This window comes from Chrysemys picta, chromosome 1 (assembly GCF_011386835.1).
Source record: "Chrysemys picta bellii isolate R12L10 chromosome 1, ASM1138683v2, whole genome shotgun sequence".
NCBI lineage: Eukaryota > Metazoa > Chordata > Testudines > Emydidae > Chrysemys > Chrysemys picta.
Window position 1 is genome coordinate 105,698,184 of NC_088791.1, and position 13,950 is coordinate 105,712,133.

At 43.5% G+C, this 13,950-nt stretch overlaps 1 protein-coding gene across 9 annotated transcripts in view; it reads left to right on the forward strand.

The window, feature by feature from the left end:
- PTN (pleiotrophin) overlaps positions 1 to 13,950 on the forward strand; it is a 112,911-nt gene that overhangs the window by 20,814 nt on the left and 78,147 nt on the right. Inside the window, exon 2 of one of the 9 annotated variants that reach the window (XM_042851930.2) lies at positions 7,518 to 7,550. The exons of the other annotated variants lie outside the window; for them this stretch is intronic. The gene's annotated coding sequence lies outside the window, so the exon portion shown is untranslated. The remainder of the gene's footprint in view (positions 1 to 7,517; positions 7,551 to 13,950) is intronic. 9 annotated transcript variants of the gene reach the window in all.

The window sequence follows — 13,950 nt, forward strand, 5'->3', positions numbered from 1 at the left end:
GTGTTAATCATATTTTGAAAATTCTTCTAGCATTTTCCCCACGTCTTATTTTAAAAATGTCTTGTCCTAGAAATCTCAAATGAGATTGACTCAAAACAATCTGGTTCAAAAAGGACACTGAAAAATTGGCAAGGTTTCAGAAAAGAGCTACAAGAATGATCTGAGTTCTGGAAAAACTTGCATTACAGTGAGAGATTTAAGCAGCTCAATTTATTTAGTTTATCAAAAAGGAGGTTAAGAGCCAGCTTGATCATGATCTATAGGTACCTCCATGGGAAGAAGATTTCTGATAATAGACAGCTCTTTAATCTAGCAAACATAGCATAACAAAATCTGATGGGTGGAAGATGAAGCTAGATAAACTCAAACTGAAAATAAGGTGTAAGTTTTTAACATTGCAGGTAATCCACCATTGGAACAATTTACCAAGGGATGTTGTGGATTTTTTATCACTTTATATCAAGACTGGGAATCTTTCTAAAGGATTTGCTCTAGAACACAGAGGAGTGGCTGGATGAAATTCTGCAGTCAGTATTATGCAGGAGGTCAGACTAGAAGACAATAATGGTCACTTCTGGCCTTAAAAATCTATGAATCTGTTCATCTTGATGAGATCTAGTGCACATGAGTAAGTCTGAGATAAGAAAAGGCTTAGGAAGTTATTAACCTCTGTCCTAGGAATGTTGGAATGATGTGTCTTATTGAAAGAAAAAAACTCAGCAAGTTCCTTTTGCTTGTAAAGATAGGCTTCTAAATGTAAAGCAATTGCAAGAGGGGTTCACATTTGTCACAATATCTATACCTTCTACCTCTCAAAATTAGGTTCCTAAACTCTATGGGGGACCTCTCCCTCATAAGACTATAAGAACGGCCATACTGATTCAGACCAAAGGTGCATCTAGCCCGGTATCCTGGCTTCTGAGAGTGGCCAATGCCAGGTGCCCCAGAGGGAATGAACAAAATAGCTAATCATCAAGTGATCCATTCCTTGTCGCCCATTCTCAGCTTTTGGCAAACAGAGACTAGGGACACCATCCATGCCCATCCTAGCTAATAGCCATTGATGGACCTATCCTCAATTAGTTTATCTAGTTCTTTTTTGAAGCCTGTTACAGTGTTGGCCTTCACAACATCCTCTGGCAAGGAGTTCCACAGGTTGACTGTTTGTGTGGAAAAAATACTTCCTTTTGTTTGTTTTAAACCTGCTGCCTATTAATTTCATTTGGTGATCCCTTCTTCTTGTATTATGAGAAGGAGTAAATAACACTTCCTTATTTACTTTCTCCACACCCGTAATGATTTTATAGACCTCTATCATATCCTCCCTTAGTCATCTCTTTTCCAAGCTGAAAAGTCCTAGTCCCCTGGCATTGGTCACTGTCAGAAGCCAGGATACTGGGCTAGATGGATCTTTGGTCTGACCCAGTATGGCAATTCTTATTATTTTCTAAACTTCCCTTATTACAGAAGTTATATTTTTGATTTGGGTGGGAAATCACTTCCCTTTTAGGCAGGTTATTCCATGACTCTTAGATCTTGAGTCTGAGAAGCTATAGTTAATGCAGAACTCATGAACATATATTGATGGTTTAGATTTTCCTTCTGATGTGTTGTAACCCCTTTCACCAGCCTAATGAATTTCATCTGCTATGATGTTGCCTAATTATCTAATTACTTTAGGTCTTTGGGGAATTCCTAATAATCCTTTCAATTCTTAACTAACCTAATAATTTTTGTGTTATCATCACATCTCGTTATTCATTCTCTCTTCCAGATTCTTAATAATTGTATTGAACAACATTAGACCTAGTGCTGATCCCTGAGGCACCCCCATTAGTAATCCCTTTCTGTACTGAGAGCTGGACATTATTCTCACCCCTTGTGTCTTATTTGCTACCCACATTGAAATTGTGTCAGGACTCTGCCTTTTATCCTATGGTTATCAAATTTCTTAAAAATCTCTCACTAGAGGCTATTATCTAAAGCCTTTTGAAAAACTAAATAATGTACCCCACCAATCCTTTATTCATCAGGATAACGCTTTTAACAGATTCTTACAAGTTAGAGAGGCAGGATTTACCTCTACACCATGCTGTTTTATACTGTGATGGTTTGTGTGGGTTCTGTACCTGTATAGGTGTTTTATAACTCTGCCTTTAATGATTTTCTCAGATATTTTCCCCCAGTATTAGAATGTGGTTCACTGGTATGCATTCCCCCTCATGCTTTGAGGTGAAAACTGAAACAAAGAAATCATTTAGTTTCTGTGAAATCTCTTTATCTCTCTGATTACCCCCGCCCCCTCTCCCCCCGAGCCTGTCAGGCCCACCAACTCTTCTGCAAGCTTCCTATTTCTGATGTACTTAAAGAATCTCTTATTACTTGTCGCTCTCTATTTGCCTCTTTGTTCTTCAAATTTACTCTTAGCCCTCTTAATCTCCGTTTTCCATCTCACCTGCCAAAATTGTTCCTTTCTATTTGTATCACAAGGGCTGGATTTCCTTTTTTTTTTTTTTTTTTTTAAGGATACTTTTTTGCCTGGAATAAATTCCAGTACTTTGCCATGCAATTAGACTATTTTTTTTCAATCTTCCTTTTTTTGCTTGGTCTGAGGTAGACAGACCTTCAGTGATTGCATCAAGACATTCTTTAAGAATCTGCATGTTGATAGTTTTGGATTTTTATTTCCCTAATGTTCTCTTCAGACTCTTTCCAACTAACTTTGTCTTTAAAAAAATCACCTAAAACCCCAAATGGTGCACTTTTTGAAGTTTAATGCTACAAAAGTTGATATGATCTTCTAGTTGTAATGCCAAGCTTAACTATATTATAACTGTTAGATACCCAAATCCTATTGAAATTAATTGAGAATCAGGATTCTAATTCCCTAAAGATGCTTTGAAAATCCCAGTCTAGAAGTTCAGTATTACTTAATTCCTGAATAAACCTATTTCTGTTACTCGGGACTAGCTTCACAGAAGCCTTTTTCCTGTAAGCTTCACAGCCAGGTTTTATTATTGTATCAAGGAATTGTTTATCAAACTGTGTCCTGATGTAATGTTCTGACAATACATAGATGTCATTGTCATCCTGATCTCTCAGCATTGTGTATACATCGTCTCCAGTCTGTTTTGTAGACCTATACTACATTCTTACAAATATAGGTATAGTCTTAAGGATCAGGATTGTAGTCAGAGAGACACTCATAATGGTCCTTTCCACCTAGAAAAGATCTTTGGAGAGACCCTATGGAATCCTATATCCTTCAGTTCCTCACTTTTATGACTCAATCTATTTTTCCTTTGTAGCTTTGGTTATACTTATTTCAGTAGGTTTAAGAAATGACATAAGGTGATCCCTGAATGCCAGGTTTTTTAGCTTCATCAGCTTCATTTTAAGAGACTTTGTCAAGTTCTCAGGTGGTATGACTTTAAGGTCTGATCAAAAGGCCAACTGAAGTCAATGGAAATCTGTGCACTGACTTCAGGGTGTTTTGGATTGGGCCATAACTGTGGCTGCCTCTTGTCTCTTTTATAACATTTTAGTAAACTCTGTCCTAGTAAGCTTCTCATGGTATCCAAAAGCCTTATGTTGCTTGCAATCAAGTAGGTGTGTGTGCATAGTAAATAGATAATCATTCTGGAACAGGTACACTAACTGGTACTTCTACCCTTACTAAACTGGCCAAGCTCCATTTGCCTCCCGTAACTCTAAATAAGCCTGGTGCTTGATTACCTTCCCTGTACCTTGCTGAAAATTTAGTTAACTGTTTTTTGAAATGATCACTTCAGTTAGTCAGACTCGTACCTCTAAAATGTCCCTAATTTTAATCTCAGAGGTACCCATGTTCTACACCACGTTGACATTCCCTTACTTCTGTTGTTGAAAATTATTTACATGCAGAGTTAAGAAGCAGATGTTACAGAGACACTGTTTACAATCCCAAGGCATTTTCTGCATGGAAATTTTTTTGCATCCTCTATTTCTGGACTTGGTAGGTGAAGAAGCAACATCGTGACTCACCTCCTTTTTTCCGCTCAGCAGAACAAAGATGGCAGCCTCTCCCTTACCTCCCACCTCCACATAAAGGAAAAATGTAAATACATTACTCTCAAAAGCTTGTCTCTCTCACCAACAGAAGTTGGTCCAATAAAAAATATTGCCTCACCCACCTTGTCTCTCTAATATCCTGGGACTGACATGGTTACAACTACACTGCATACAGTGCATTATCCTTAGCATGCAACTCACAAGCCATTCCCAGATCTGTGTGCATCTTCTTTTTCATGTTACCTACACAGACACAACCATTGCAGAGGCAAATCAACTTGCATAAGCGTGTGCCAACAGCAGGAGAGCCAAAGCTATCTGATCAGGAAGAGAGGTCAATATCAGAAATGTGGTGCAGTATTGAACAGGATGATTTTGCACTCATGGGACAGAGGTCACTTGAACCCATTCTTAAATCCAGTGATTTTAATGAACAGAAAGTTTAGAACAAATATATTTCTAAAAGAGGAGAAAAACCACATGGGCCTATGCTGAATGTAGGAAACTACCTTTCCCTAATTCTCTTCAAAGATGCATACATAGGTTAGTAGCGTGTGCTGCCCTCTTAAATTCTGTCTCTCAGCATTTTCATATAAACCGTTTAATAGGATTACGCTGGATTTAAGAAGGAGCTTGTTCCTATTCTTGACCTGCTAAAGTAGCTCTTAGGTAGGATGCAGTGCATGGACACATGGGCTTAGTGCTGCTTGTCATCATGTAACTCTCTAAAAGCATTACACCTTTGGGTATATTATGAGAGGCAAAGCAGCAGCAGTGATGGAAGTGAGCTGAGGTTGCTGTTTACCTGCATCTCCTAATGATGGTGCTTCTAGATCACCTGCCAACACACACCTGTGAGTGGCAACTGCAGAAGACAATTTGTGGCATTTATTTAAAGTAGCTGACCACTTCACTTACCCCTTTCTCAAAGTTTAAACCAGAATGAAAACTCTTTACAATACAACTTTCACTGCACTCTGCAAAAGCTTTGGTAGTTTTAAATCCTCCAATCTTTCGAGTGACACCATGAAATTTTCACAGCCTCTTTCATTCTTTTGCTTCAGTGGCTGGACTAAACTTCCAGAGCAGCCAGGATTTTGGGAAAGAGGAAGAGAATAGCTTAGTATATGGAGCAGATGGTAACAGAAACTGCCGGTGAGGCTATCATTTTTGTCATATTACTGATAAATATTGAAAGTCTGTTCTAACCCACTGAAACCAATGGAAGTCTTTCCATTGAATTCAGTGGACACTGGACTAGACCTCAAGCCTGTGCTTTGTACAATGGAGCTATGAGATGCTGATAATCTGCTGCCAAAGCTGTGCCAGTAGAAAACCAATCAGTAGTGAGTCAGTCATAGTCTAGAACATTGGAAAGGTTGACCTACTCCAATGCATTGCTATTTACTCCCCTTGCAACTCATGTGGATTTTCAAGGTCTTACTGATGCTTCACCTGGGTCACTGGTGGGGTGAGTGTAGTGCTGCTCACAGGTCCTTAAGCATATAAGCACAAAATAAAGAGCCACTGTACAACTACCTGAAGCTGTGATTCCCTTATTCTATTCATTCAAGGGCAGGTCTGGACTAGCAGATGGTGCTACTAATCAGGACTAAGGGGGCACAGCAATGGAACAGTAGGGATGCTACAAGTTAGGGCTGCAGTGTATGAGTAGTTCTGTGTATTGGACAGGGATGGAACACATCAGGGGTGTTTCAGGTTAAGACTGGATTTTGTTGCCACAGGTGCGTGGTGGCCCCGGGTGGGGCCAGCAGGGATGTTACATGTGAGATTTGAGAAGCATAGACAGAGCTGAGTGTGGAAAGATTACATTGCACTTGTCTGCCGTCAGCCTGGCTTAGCTAATGCTATTTAATGCTTCTCTCTCTGCAACACATTCATCCTTAAAAGAGGAAAAATGTGATTCTCATGAGAAATATCCCAATGGGAACAGGCACGACATGAACAGTGGATTGTAATGAGACAGGGAATGATACATACTTAACCTATTCATACTACTGGTGGGCAGGAGTTGCCTCTCTCCGCCGCAGTTAAGTGTTCACCAAAGTAATCCAGTTATTAAATGTTTTGGACCAGTTCCTTGGCTGATGTAAGTTTGTGTGTGGCTTCACTGAAGTCTGGCCCTATGTGTCTTATTTTCAGTGTAAAATATTTGAGAGGTTTCTGAAACCTTTTAAAACATCCATGATCTGGACACTCCTAGTCTTTTTTTCCCCTCCCTCATTCCCTCTGTCCCTTTGACTGCTTCTTTTCCATTTTTAACCTGAGATGTCAAAAAAAGAAAAAACTCCATACTACACCTATCCTGAACCTCTAGATTTTGTATAGTACAAATTCAATCTCTCTCAAAAATCTTCCTTCCTTTCCACCCACTGTCCCCCCCAAATGAAAACCTACTGCTGGCATCAACATAGAACAAAAAAGTGGGATAGAAAAATGTATCCTACACATTCCTTCTGATGCTCTAGTTGAATGCAAGAACAGGTAGTTGGAGTGTCATTGTGACCACAAGGAGAGCTACTCAGAAAAGAATTCTCTGAGATGTGGAGGGGCTGGCATATCTGACCGTACAAAAAGCAGCCTTGTGATGTTATGTGATTAAAATATGACCATAGATATTGTTGCAATCACTGTTATATATTTGAAACAAATCTTGTACAAAGGTAGTCAAGTGAGGTATCAATGACAAGGTTATGATTTGCTGGTTATGATTATGCTATCTGTATGCATGTATCATGTTTGTATTTGAAGTTATGAGTATTGGCTCTATACTTGTATTTCAAATGTTTGCTCCTGGGGTAACAACCATATGGTAGTTAGCCAGCACATCTTGGAGGGACTATTCAAATTGAGTGGCCCACCAAAAGGACACTTAACTCACAATGGACCGTGGGAGATGCCCATCTACATTGGGTGGACTGTGCTGTTTGGAGTATAGGTAATGGCTTCCTGCAATGACTGAGCGAAATTGGGCATGGACATGTAACTTGCCCATGTGACTCCAAACTCCTACCTTTTACTTTTCATTTTCTACTAGCTGTGCTGAGGTTTTTGTTTAAAACAATGGATTTCCCTCCACATGGCAGAAGATATAAAAGGCCCTGGAAACCCTCCAGCGACTTAAGGAGGGTCCCGGCTGCAGCCACCACTTCCGCAGCAGTGGCCGGAGCACCAGGCACTTTTAAATTGCTGCCGGAGCCCCGGGCAGTGGGGGCCAAGCAGCGTGGATGGACTGGCTGGGGGAGGCTGAACCCCCACCCCGCCCCTTCCACCAGAAGCTCCGCCCCTTCCGGGGGCTGGAGCTGGCCCTGTACCGGTAAGAATTAATATTACTTTCACCCCTGATTCCATCAGTGCTACAAGCCTGAACCAAGAACTTTACAATTGTTGTATGTATTTGATTCCTTTAACCAATTTTAACTCTTTTCTTTTTTCTTTCTTTCTAGATACTAAACGATTAGCATCAGTGTGATTTTTGGGTAAGATCTGAGTTATATATTGACCTAGGTGTGTGGCTGGTTCTTTGGGATCAGAAGAACCTTTTATTTGATGAGACTGGCTGTAAAGAACCACTCACCTTAAAATCCAGTGTTTTTGGTGGTGACATAAGAACTAGAATGCCTTAGGAAACTGCTTTTATGACTTCTTGTTAGCCAATGTGGTGAAACAGAAGTTTACTTTTGTTACTGGTTTGCATAACTTATGGAAGAATAACCACCAGTTTTGGGTTGTTTGCCCTCTTTCTCAGCAGTTTGTCTTGAGTTTGGCATTCTCAGTTGTGAGTCACGGGCACGTTTACAAGCCTATTTGAAGAGCTTAGTATGAAAGTGTTCCTCAGATGTCTGTGTTGTTAAATAACCCATCTCTTTTCCTAATGCTCCCAGTCATACAGCTGCATAAGATGAGGGATGTAACCATCTCTCAGGCTTTGGATTGATGTGGCAGGATCAAACCAGTAGTTACAATGGGATTTAATTTACATCATCGCAACAGAAAACAAAATGAAACAAATGAGGGGAAAAATCCATCAATCATGTGAATGCTGCGTAACAGCAATTTACAGCTGCAACCTGTTCTTTAAATGGACTGGCTGAGCGAGATCAAGCCCTTGGCTCTAGAGTAGATAGTAGCAGGCAGCAGTTTGGTCGCAATGTCTGGAGTAGCTCAAGACCGTGAGTGCCTACCTTAGGGCAGAAACCCCAAACTGGTTGTATGTTCTATAATTAGATTTCCCCTACCCAGTAACATGTGTGAATGCCTAAAGCACTATCACAGTCTTACCATGGAGTCACAGACAGACAGTCCCCTTGGGCATTCCCATCTATCTTGCCACCCAGGCAAGCTGGACTTGGTGATAGATGGTTGCTGTATACCAAAGATCACAAAATATTCATGTGGCTCCCAGTCCCAAAGAACCAGTCACTTACCCCAGGTCAGTTGTACTTAGATCTCAAACCAAAGACAATGTCTCTAGTCAATCCTGTAATAAACTAACTAAAGGTTTATTAACTAGGAAAAACAAATGAGTTATTGACAAGGTTAAAACAGGAAACATACACTAGGGTTACCATATTTCAGCGAGCAAAAAAGAGGATGGGAGGAGCCCCGCCCTAGCCCCGCCCCTGCCCCTCCCACTTCCCGCCCCCCTGACCTCCCAACCCTCCCCCCGTTCCTTGTCCCCTGACTACCCCCTCCTGGGACCCCTGCCCCTAACTGCCCCCCAGGACTATCTAAGCCTCCCTGCCTCTTGTCCCCTGACTGCCCCAACCTTTATCCACACCCCCACCCCCAGACAGACCCCTGGGACTCCCACGCCCCATCCAACTACTCCCCACCCCCTGACAGCCCCCCCCCAGAACTCCCAACCCATCTAAACCCCTCTGCTCCCTGTCCCCTGACTGCTCCGATCCCTCTCCGCACTCCTGCCCCCGACAGCCCCCCCCCAGAACTCCCAACCCATCTAAACCCCTCTGCTCCCTGTCCCCTGACTGCTCCGATCCCTCTCCCCACTCCTGCCCCCTGACAGCTCCCCCCCAGAACTCCCAGCCCCCTACCCCCCCCCGCTCCTTGTCCCCTGACTGCCCCCTCCTGGGACCCCTGCTCCTAACTGCCCTCCAGAACCCCACCCCCTACCTAAGACTCCCTGTTCCTTGTCCCCTAACTGCCCCCTCCTAAGACCCCCCCCAACTGCCCACCAGGACCCTACCCCCTACCTGTACCCTGACTGCCCAAAACTTTCTCCACTCCCCCCAAAAAGCCCCCCCCCCGTTTCTTGACTGCCCCCTCCAGAACCTCCCTGCCCCTTCTCCTGCCCCCCTTACCCTGCTGCTCAGAACAGGGTGTTGGGCTCTGTGCGAGCCGGACACGTGGCTAAGCTCCCCAGCACAACAAAACCCGGTCCCTGGCCCTGCACAACAAAACCCGGTCCCTGGTCTGGACCGGGTTGCAGGGGAGAGCTGCCCTTGTATCAGCACAAAGTGCTCTCGCTCCCGTTTTGCTACGCTGCATGGCAGAAACCGCTCCCAGTTGCAAAAGGGGAGGGCTGCACTTTGTGCTGAGACACTTGCTCAGAATGCAGAGCGGAGCTCCTCTCCAGCTGCTCCGGAGTCCAGCCCGGGACTTTCCTGCAGCCCTCCCAGCCGCTCGCTCTGCTGTGCCGGGGGAGGGGGGAAATCCCGGACATTGTGAGTGCTTTACAAATTCCCCCCGGACGCTATTTTTAGCACAAAAAGGAGGACATGTCCGGGTAAATCCGGACGAATGGTAACCCTAACATACACACACAAACGAGTTAGTCTTAGATTTAAAAAGGTAATTTAAGCTTCTATAATAAGCAGCTCTGTATGTCCTAGGGCTGACCCATGCCAAGCCGCATGGGGATCTCTTGCTTATGTTTAGGAAACTTTGCCTCTCGGAGTCCAGGCAGCATCAAAAGACCCAGTTTATTTTTGTCAAGGATTTTTATCCCCCCCTCAATGCAGAATCCAAACTGATGGGATGAATTCATATGCAGGCCTCTCCTTCCTGGAGGGAGTTAGGAATGCAATCATAGAAGATTAGGGTTGGAAGAGACCTCAGGAGGGCATCTAGTCCAACCGCCTGCTCAAAGCAGGACCGACACCAACTAAATCATCCCAGCCAGGGCTTTGTCAAGCCGGACCTTAAAAACCTCTAAGGATGGAGCTTCCACCACCTCCCTAGGTAACCCATTCCAGTGCTTCACCACCCTCCTAGTGAAATAGTGTTTACTAATATCCAACCTAGACCTCCCCCACTGCAACTTGAGACCATTGCTCCTTGTTCTGTCATCTGCCACCACTGAGAACAGCCGAGCTCCATCCCCTTTGGAACCCCCCTTCAGGTAGTTGAAGGCTGCTATCAAATCCCCCCTCCCGTCTCTTCTGCAGACTAAACAAACCCAGTTCCCTCAGCCTCTCCTCGTAAGTCATGTGCCCCAGACTCCTGATCATTTTTGTTGTCCTCCGCTGGACTCTCAACAAGGTCTCTGTCCTTTGATGCTACACAATGACTTATTTGCCTTCAGTGGGCCATCTTGTGTGCAGGATAAGCACTTTACATTAATTAATGCTGCTTTTTCTTTTGATGAGTTACACAATTACAATGCAAACATTCAATATAACTCTATAGCATGGAATACAGATATTATAAGTAGGATTAATACATACAGCAGCCTACAAACATTCCATAAAGTCTAAACACTAATACATTCTTATAAAACTAATATTGATTTTAACTATACTAATGAGGAAAAATCCTTTAGCACTATTTCAGTACAGCTATGCCATTTAATGGCCAACTCCAAGCATTCAAAAATCATGAGTCAGCCCCTCCCCAATTATATTGTCTTAAAATCAGAAAAAAATTGTTTTTTTTTTAATATTTAATTCTTTTTAGTGAGTGTACACTAGGGCTTTTCTTTACAACCATGAAACTTCTAAAAGCTTTTTAAAATATGTGGAGATACTCATGAAATAACATGAATCTAGGAAATGAGATTTTAAGAAAAACATCAAATATTGTAAGAGTAATGATAAAATCTTGAGCCTCAGGATTAAAACATCAGTTGATTTTAAGGATCAGATTCTGACCCATCACAGCTGGGAATTGAACCCAGGTCACCTGAATCCAGCTAGTTCAGGGGTGGGCAAACTTTTTGGCCTGAGGGCCACATCTGGGTAGGGAAATTGCATGCAGGGCCATGAATGTAGGGCTGGGGCAGGGGGTTGGGTTGCGGGAGGGCGTGTGGGGTGTGGGAGGGGGTGTGGTGTGCAGGAAGGGGCTCAGGGCAGAGGAGGGGTGCGGAGTGTATGGGGAGCTCAGGGCAGGGGGTTGGAGTGCAGGAAGGGTGCGAGGTGCAGCAAGGAGCTCAGGGCAGGGGGTTGGGGTGCAGGCAGGGGGCTCAGGGAAGGGAGTTGCGGTGCAGGAGCGGTTCGGGCTCCAGCCTGGTGGCGCTTACCTGAAGTGGCTCGGGCCCCGGTTCCGAGCTGAGCCGGGCCCGAGCCGCTGGGACCGGGATTGGGGTGCTCGGCCGCCGGCTGGCGCCGCTTGGCTGGGGCCGGTGCCCCGGGGCCTGAGCCGAGCTGGAGCCTCCGGGGCCGGGGCGGGCCGGAGCCGCTCGGCCAGAACCGGGGCCGGCGCCCTAGGGCCCGAGCCAGGCCGGAGACGCCGGGGCCAGAGACGCTCGGCTGGGGGGGCCAGACTGGGCCGCGCCTCCTCGCGCCCCACCGCCCCAGCCCCAGCTTACCTGCTGCCTGACTGTTTCAGGCTTCCCGCGAACATTTGATTTGCGGGAAGCAGGGGAGGGGGAGGAGCAGGAGGCGGAGCATTCAGGGAGGGGGCGGAGTTGGGGCAGGACTGGGGGTTTGGGGGTGGGGTTGGGGTGGGGCCAGCACCCTGTGGAGTGTCCTCTTTTTGTTTTTTTTAAATATGGTAACCCTAGTGTAGGCGGGTTTGATTTATTATTTGTTTGCTTATTTATTACACACCTTTGTAAGGTGCTCATTGCCATAGCCCACAAGGACCATTTATAAACTTCCTGTGATGACCTACAAGCCCTCATTTCTATGATATGATTCTGTGCTTATCAGTCACACTTGGGACAATGCTGACAAGTAAGGTAGCTGAAAGGCAATACATGTTATCTTTCAGCCTGAAAAGTAATTGGATTACTCCTCAGAATTCCACATATATGAACTCAGTTATGAGTGTAATCCATTGCTGTCATAGCCAGAGCACTACTGTTATGTTCCATATGTCCCCACCTGGCAGTCTGTCTTACTCTATGAACGGTGCTGGCCTCATTCTTTAAGATCTTTTTTTATGTCCATCAACTCACAGAACATTACCTTCTCTGTGAACCATTTTATTACTTCCCCTGAGATACGTGGTATGAAACTGCCATCTAACAGACCCAAGTGGGAAGGGGGGAAAGAATGGGGATACTAGAGGGCTCACAAAAGAATCACTCTGTGTGGGGAGGTCCATAATTTCACAAAAGCCCCTTTGAATGTTTATACATAATACAGGGCCTGTATTGGTATTGCTGATCTAATTCTCACAGCAAATAGGGTAACCTTGTCTTCAGAGCCAACTAGAGTAACTGTTTTACATACATATACATAGAGTACATGTAGTTTTGGTACTGCATTTTATCATAGCAATAACCTCACATATACTCAAGTGTAAGTAATCAAGGAAATATGTAATTTTCCTAAATAACACCAATAAGAGAGAACCACCAACTATTAAGCATCTTGTTTCCTAAATTAGCGGATAAGAGAACCATTTGCTTCTCACAAAGTACTAGATATGTCAATAAACTATGCCAATCAAATTGCCAGCTGATATTGATAATGTAATTTGAAACTAAGAGACCTCAAGTTAGGGAATATCTTAGGAACTTAACCTATTATGAGCTGTATATTTTAACAGGCATCAAATATTTACTCTACTACAGACATGTCATGAAATAATGTGAAAATATAAAAATAAAATACATTTAAAAAGCAAAATTTAATTTTGAAATGAAATTTCAATTTTTTTCTGAAGTGAAATTTTCAAAAGTAAAGCTTTTCAGAATTTCCATCTTTTGGGAAATTTTGAAAATATTTATTTTCATTCCAATTTGGAAGGAAAACACATTTTGAAATGATGGCATTTCCCATAAAAGAGAAATTCTGAGCTTTGACCAGCTCTACTTGTCTCTGCTTTGGGCATCTGTGGATGTGAGGTACTCTCCAAGTTCAAACGAGCAGCTTTGATAGTGAATGGTCAAAGAACTTGACTGCATGAGGAATCCTTTTATTAATATAACCTGATTTCAAAGAGAGGAGGACACTGACCTCCATAACAGCTTAGTCACCTCATTATTATGTTAGAAAGGTGTTGGACTGGAACTCTGGATACATGGATTCAGTTCCTGGCTCTGTCCCAGACTTCCTATATAATCTTGGGCAAGTCACTTAATCTTCCTGTGTCTCTCTTCGCTATCTGTAAAATGGGGAAAATAATACTTCCTTTCTCCTGCCCTTTTATCTATCTTGTTTTTAAACTGTCATCTCTTTGGGTTTGGGACTCTATCATACTATGTGTCTGTAACAGTGCCTAGCACCCAGATCTTGGTTGCTATTGTAATACTACCACTAATAGTAATGAGTGGTTTTCCATCTTCTAGCCACAGATGGTTTGTGGAAGCAGTCATAATGAAAACTAGAAGCAGGGTAACAGATCAACTCATAATCCGAATTGTACTCCTTGCACAGGCAGTGCATTTGGGTATCTTATATGTCTATTCACTAGGCAGCTAGGGACATAAGAACATAAGAATGGCCATACTGGGTCAGACCAAAGCTCAATTCA